Source organism: Doryrhamphus excisus, linkage group LG7 (assembly GCF_037039965.1).
Source record: "Doryrhamphus excisus strain RoL-2023G ecotype Guam linkage group LG7, RoL_Dexc_Guam_v1.1, whole genome shotgun sequence".
Taxonomy (NCBI): domain Eukaryota; kingdom Metazoa; phylum Chordata; class Actinopteri; order Syngnathiformes; family Syngnathidae; genus Doryrhamphus; species Doryrhamphus excisus.
Genome location: NC_136363.1, coordinates 8438709 through 8446114, shown reverse-complemented (window position 1 = coordinate 8446114; position 7406 = coordinate 8438709). Strand labels below are relative to the sequence as shown.

The following is a 7406-nucleotide window of genomic DNA, read 5'->3' as shown; positions in this document are numbered from 1 at the left end:
GTTGAAAATGAATGAGTGAACTCATTTACTTGCAGTTGATTTGAACAAATACAGTATTTCTATTCATTCATAGCTAATGTGCTAATTAAGGTCAGACTGATTTGTAGTGACATCTACTTGTTGCAAGGATGGAAAACAGTAAATGACAGGTATCCCGTCGTGTCGTGGGACTCATAAAGTCAAAATATTGATCTCTTAGGTGCCTACAAACTTGCGGAAATGATTTTGGGGGTGACAGAATGTTGAAATGAGAGGGTGGAGGAGAAGGTGAGGTGGAGAGCAAATGGTATGAGAAAGGAATCAGAAAGAAGGAATAACCAGGAAATTTGAATGTAATGGACAGTCATGACATAGAATAGCATGAAAATCAAAAACATGCATACATTCACCTATGTGTATTTTTGTGTATCCCTCTCTCACAGGCTGTGGCGAACCCCTCCTTGGTCGGGCGATGCCTCCTCCTGATAAACCAACACACTTCTTCCGCCCAACAAGCAGTGACAGAGCCCATTGCCAGCGTTACACCAAAGCGATCACCGACCCAGTCAAACAGAGCAAAACATCTCTGGGAAACACACTCTGTCAACTCATTCCTGCAAGACATTGCCTGAATCAGAGTGGCTTCCAGCACTGCAAGGACAAGGTCGAGCACGAGGAGTCAACTCTGTCCCACTACAGAGTAGGACTGTTTCCATCAACGAGGACACTTAGCATAGCGTGTGGGCGAGCTTGCGGGTGTGTGTTGCAGGTGTGTGTTCTCTTTGGGGTACTCGCACATCCCAAATCATGCATGGTTTTCATGTGAGAGATAGATCAGGTCGTTTGTAGGAAGATGACACTTGTTAAAAGTTGCATCAAACAGATTTAAGAAAAATCAAGAGTCGGCCTGATTAGTAATTCCAACTGAGTGTGTCCAAAGTGTGGTGCAGAGGCCACTCGGGGACTATAGCCAATAGCTTTCACTATTGTTGATCGTAGTATGGAGCTACATAAGCATGAATGTGAGTAGCATATCACTTATGTACTCATGTTGTCAATCGGTTGATCCGGAATTGTTCTACTGCTCGAAAACCCATGTTTAATGTTCCAGTTTTAGTACCACTCTAGTTATTAGTTTACTCCAGTTCCAGTTCACTCATTCAACAACAGCTTGAGTGTCACACGCATGTGTTTTGGATCAGAAGATACCATACTCTGCTTCGCTTATCTCATACAAATGGAGGCATGCAAATTGGCAAGTGACAAATCTGCTGTCATACATGCAGATGATCTATCTTGTAAAGTCCACTAGTTTTTGGACTATGTCGGTTGTCGACACATGGTGGAAATGTGTATTTCTACTTTTATTTACTCATATTAGCAGTTTTTCACACAGTGTGTACAATATTGGGTAAAATTCCAGTACTAATGTTTTTTTTGTTTCAGGATCTGTGCCGACTATCCTCCGTTTGCAGGAGATTATTCCAGGTACGATCCAACTGGTTACAGTATTAGTTGTTTGGCATCATACCATTCATAATGTGGCCACCTTGGCTAGTTGTTCAGGGCAGCAGAGCTCAACCTGCATGGCTTGCGACCCAGGACGTGGCCAAAGCGGACATACAGGACATACAGTGATGTGGTTTGAAGAACAGCCGACACCCACATTTATTAGCGCGTGTGCACTTGTGCCTCCCCATATTCCTCAGGAACATGCAGCCCAGCAGGTGGCTAAGATGGGACCTGGGTTTTTGGGCCTTTCGAGAAAGAGGAGGAATCTTCCTCAGGTGAGCCTCAATCCCATGTTCTATGTCGACACCATAGGGTTGTCTCGGGGTGTGCCGGGCAAGCTTCAAGCTTGTAATCAAGTGGTGACAGGCCTTGAATTGTTTTGTTACGGTGGATCACAAGCAATTAAATGTAAATCGGATGGATTACAATCACTACAATGAGCAAAGGTTGTTAAAAATACCAGGAATGCCGTTAGGGGTGTAGCAGAGAAACTGGACGCTTCTCTTATAGTCTAATGGCTAGAGTTCATGAGTTCACTCACTCATGGAATGGGTGAGTTATAATTACCTCGTCTAGCTGTTTGTGCTCAAAATAACTTGAAAAGTTTGGAATGGATTTGGATGACATTTTCAGGAAATCGATGGTTAAATAGTGCACCAAATCAGCTTACCGTCAGGCACACTGTTAGTTATAGGAAGGGACCAGTCCAGCTGAGATGACGCCAACCTGGGGCCGGTCGTCGAGGAAGGAGCGGTTCCAGAAAAAGATTGGAGGACCATCTACATCCTGTGACAGGCCAGGACACCAAATGTGCCGAGTTTCCATGAGAAAAGCCCCTCATCGCAAAGAGTCCCACCAGATGACTTTGTGCCATTTGAGGAAAGGGACTGAAGATGGGCAACTCCGTTGTTACAGAGGCCCAATAATCCTCTGGATGGTGATAATTCACACACATCCTTCTCCCACTCCCAAACAGGATGCGTGACACCCTGATTGACTCCAGGTGTCTGCACTCACAGCCCTTCCCCTTCCATCGACATTCCCCAATCCCCATTCCTTTTTCCCCACGCCTCATCGACGTCATCGGTCATTGGAGGACAATTCAACTGAGAAGGAAGCGATACGGAAGCCAAGAATGGTACAGCCTCACGAGGTCCATTTCCCCGTTTCCCCTCACACCACAATCTTGACCCACTGAACACTGCCCTCTCATACATTGCCCTGAAACATTGGTGAAATGTTTGAAACATGGAATGTTTTTCAAAAAACATTTGGATGTCCAGGGTTATTATGTGTCTCTTTCATCGTATTTAAGCTACGGCCTCCAAATTTATAATCGGCTTCCTCAAATTAAACTTCATTATCGACTTTTTCCTCTAATGGGAATAAAATTAATGGGTTTCACTGGTTTATGTTTAATGTTAGTCCTATTAGAAACAGAGGCACTTATCTGAACATATTCCATATGTGAGGTTGTAGTGATTTCATACAGCATTTCATACAACATACAGTTTCATACAGCATGGAGAATTGTGGAACTGAACTGTTTTCTTGTAAATATTTTCTTCTGCTTCTTTTCTCCTGCTTCTTTTTCTTTCTACTCGGTCTGTCTAAATGTATAAAAATGTCTTGAATGACAATGACAATCATGTTTATAGTTATCAGGATTTATGATCATTTACACAATCAAAAAGGAAACTGATGGAAATCTTATATTTTAGCATTAGGTCAGTTGATTTGAGCAAATGCAGTATTTCTGCTAATGTGCTAATTAAGGTAAGAGTCCCACCAGATGACATTGTGCTGTCCTACCAGAACAACCTAGGCCAGGGGTCGGGAACCTTTTTGGCGAAGAGAGCCATGAAGGCCAGATATTTTAAAATGTGTATCTGTGAGAGCCATATACATTTTTTTTTACATTGAATACAATAAAATGTGTGCATTTTTATGTAAGACCAACAGTTTTAGATAATGGGCTCTAATTACGTAGACCAGGCACACTACCCCACGCCAATGGGGTGTGGCCAGCACAGTTTCGTGAGCGGCGCAGTGTCTAATAATAAATCAAATACTTGTTGGCATTAATACAACTTCTGCTGCTACATAGTTTTGCACCGTACTCCGTAGACGTATTTCATTCTTTTGGCCATCTTAATCAGAAGGCTTGGTTCTGCAGCTTTAGCTATTTCACTAAAGGAGGAAAGTTTACATTTACATGTTTTTTTGACATCTCAATGACCGAGGTAGACTACAGCATTACCCAGTAATAATCAAGTTTTGGTGTTTGACCTGGAAAATATCATCAGGAAAGATAGATATGGTTGGCCGTATTGCAGCAGAATATAGATGGACGAATTAAAATGCATAAGAAAGTTGTTGATTTTGAATATTATTATAACAGTCATTTCTGTGATGGTTTACTTTAAAATGTTAGCAAAAATACATTTTTATTGTGGTAAGAAATGCTGGAGAGCCAGATACAGTCATCAAAAGAGCCCTACCTGGCTCCCGAGCCATAGATTCCCTACCTCTGACCTAGGCTATGTCGGGACTATCTGCTTATAGCTTGAGTCCCTCTGTCTCCAAAACGAGTTTTTCCAATGACGTTTCCATGTTAAGAGGTTCTGATTAATCCGGGATATGTCCTTGCACCGAGATAAGTCCTGACAATGATTGTATTATGATGCTTCTGTCCTGTGCTTTGGGGGGACACTTGCTCAAATGTCTGTTTCAGCTGTCTCCTTCTGCAGAATAAAAAAAACAGAAAAACAAAAACAAAAACGTTTTTTTCTTCTCTTCACAAGTGCTAACGGAAAAACACATACACATACATGCATGTTTGTGTATGTATGCATGTAAGTGTATATGTATGTGTTTCTGTATGTATGTGTTTTACATAAACACATACAAACATATATGTATGTATACATACACAGCCATACATATGTATGTATGGGTGTGTTTATGTATAACAAATATACATACAGAAACACACACATATACACATACATACATATGCACATACATAAATACATATATGTATGTATGCATTTTTGTTTCTGTATGTACATATGTATGTATGTGTTATGTATAACACAAACACACATACATACATACATGTATATATGTATGTGTGTATATATATATATGTGTGTGGTGCGGAGAAGGTAGTCGCCTGAAGCCCTGTTCACAGCTTTGAATGTTTGTCCTGAAGCTGCTCCATGTAGAAAGTATTTCATCATATCCAATCCCAACATCAACTCTGTCAAGTCAAGTAGTATTGATGTATCCTCAACTGTAGTAGTTGTTGTAGATGAAGTTCATGTCGGTGGAGATGCAAGTTAGTGAGAGGTCGTATCGGTGTTTGTCGTCCATGGTGAAATGCCGATTGTTTGTCCCACCCTCTGTCAGGTCCTGGAAGGCAGCACGGCAACGGAGGCCACCTGTGTCCAATCATCCAATCAGCCGGCGGTCTAAAGCTCCCCGACTTCAGTGTTGCCTTTCATTTGGGAAGAGCCACGTCACGGACAGGAGCAGCAGGTGAACGTCCTCCAACATGTTGTAGGTTGACAGCAGTGACTTTGAAGCAGCATGTAGCGAGGACGCATCTGCTGTGACCTGTTTAGAAGAAGGCCTAGAAGTTGTACCTTTGTGGTGTTCCCACCAGAATTTACAGGGTTTGTGCTGATCTCCCGGGGCCCTGGTTCCAGCGTGTGTGAGTATAAATGAAGGTATGAAGCAGTTGTCATGACCAAGTCTTTGGGTAACCTTTCAGGTTGGCGGTGTGGCGGCAGAGCAGTGGAAAGAAGGCACGTGGCTCCAGAGAAGCAGGGCAGCTAAAGCATGTGGTAAGCGAATGGATGGTTGGTGTCTTTCAGGTTGGCGGCAGAGCAGTGGCTCCAGAGAAGGGTCCTCGGTTCCAGCGTGTGCGAGTCCAAAGCAAGGCAGCTAAAGTGTGTAGTAAGTGGTTGACTTGACTCCACGGTGTCTTTTGTTCTTTTTCAGGTTGGCGGTGTGGTGGCAGAGCAGTGGCTCCAGTTAGTGAGTCCAAGACAAGGCAGCTAAAGCCATGCCTCCAGAAAAGGTAGTAAGCCGTTACTACCTTTTTAGACTTTAGTAGACTAGTGTTTTAGTGAACAGAACCCATGTTGGCCTGCTAGCATTAGCTTTAACTTTTCCATGTAGTTGTGGAAGTAAATTGTGTAACTAAAGCATTTGTCTTCCTAATGTGTAGCAGCTTAGCTAATGTTTAACTCATTATTGTTTATCCCCAATCCAGGCCAAGTTATATTGCTGTGGGAGCTAAGGTAAGTTAGCATAGAGTAGTGTTTATGGTGATCAGACTCTGTTAATGCGATGTGTGCCTCTTTGTCTCCTACAGGTGGACCCTCATCCATGGGCTCTGAATCTACCACCTCCTCTATGTCGGCAGACTTTGACAACAACCAGCACAAATTACTTTATTCACATGTAAACAGTCTGTAGTAATGTCATGCTGATGTGTTGGCTCCCCAAGTTCTTCTCCTAATAAACAAATGGAAATTCATATACACTAAGTGTTCTTTTTTTCTGGCAGAAAATATCTTTGGAATGGCTCAAATTACATATAAATTTTTTTCTTAAGTAATTTGCACCAGTGCACTTACCTAGATAATGTCTTCTTATGAGGCCTCTGGTTGTACTCTCCATCATGGGCACCTGAAAAATAAAAGGGTTAGTGTGTGTATAAGTGTCAGAAAATTAATCAACTAGCAGTCTTACCTTTGCTGACACAAGAACTTGCTTGAGGTGGTCATTGAAATCTGCCTTGGCTAGAATGAAAGAAAACCATTACTCCACATGAACTATTTACCAGCCAAACCTTAGTCTAGTGTACTCTCCAGATTCCAAACAGATGAACCTGGAAAAGAAGAGCAGTCTACACTAACACTTTTTAAAGCAACGTTTTACCTTTTCTGGAGCCACAGCACCACCAACCTAAAACGTGACCAAAGGACATCATGAACAATCTATTTGCCTTTGGAACATGGGACAGTTTAGTGGTTGCCTACCTTTCCTGAAGACACAGCACACCTACAATGTTACCAAAGGTCAACCAACCATCTCATGGCTGCCAACCTGAAAGACACTATGAACCATCCATTTACTTACCACATGCTTTAGCTGCCTTGGACTCAGACACCACCAACCTGAAAGTTTACCATAAGACAATCAGGTCAACCGCTTACTGCTTTGCTTTTTACTCAAACTGGAACAAAGGCCCATTCTGTGGTAGCCAACCTTTTCTGGAACTATGGCACCTTCTTTGCATTCCACTGCTCCGTCACCGCCAACCTGAAATTGTACCAAAAGACACTTTAACATCAATTTACTTACTACATACCGTTGTTCCCTTGGCCTTTCACTCACACAGAATAAGGACCTGTTCTGGAGACGCCAACCCTGTGGAGTCAAGTCAAGTCAACCACGTACTACACACCTTAGCTGCCTTGCTTTGGACTCACACGCTGGAACCAAGGACCCTTTACTGGTCACCAGCCTTTTCTGGAGCCACGGTGCCTTTTTTCCACTGCTCTGCCACCACCAACCTGAAACGTTACCAAAAGACAGTCAAGACAACTACTTCATACATACTTTACCTGCCTTCAGCCCGTGGATCCTGGAACACAAAAAAGGTACAACTTCTAGCCTTTCTTCTAAACTGCTCGTAGCAGGTCAGTCCTCACAACAAGCTGCTTCAAAGTCACTACTTTCAACCTACAACATATTGGAGGACGTTCACCTGCTGCTCCTGTCCGTGACGTGGCTCTTCCCAAATGAAAGGCAACACTGAAGTCGGGGAGCTTTAGACTGCTGGCTGATTGGATGATTGGACACAGGTGGCCTCCGTTGCCATGCTGCCTTCCAGGACCTGA

General features: G+C 42.9%; 2 long non-coding RNA genes across 2 annotated transcripts; one reads left to right on the top strand and one right to left on the bottom strand.

The window, feature by feature from the left end:
• Nucleotides 1–1451: 1451 nt before the first annotated feature.
• Nucleotides 1452–3629, top strand: LOC144899477 (uncharacterized). Its single transcript, XR_013627603.1, has 3 exons — nucleotides 1452–1467; nucleotides 1689–1766; nucleotides 2180–3629. It is a non-coding gene; the product is annotated as an uncharacterized LOC144899477 (long non-coding RNA).
• Nucleotides 3630–6144: 2515 nt separating this feature from the next.
• LOC144899589 (uncharacterized) lies at nucleotides 6145–6569 on the bottom strand. Its single transcript, XR_013627880.1, has 4 exons — nucleotides 6543–6569; nucleotides 6442–6468; nucleotides 6253–6302; nucleotides 6145–6189 (listed from the first exon to the last, which is right to left on the bottom strand). It is a non-coding gene; the product is annotated as an uncharacterized LOC144899589 (long non-coding RNA).
• Between the last annotated feature and the right edge of the window lie 837 nt (nucleotides 6570–7406).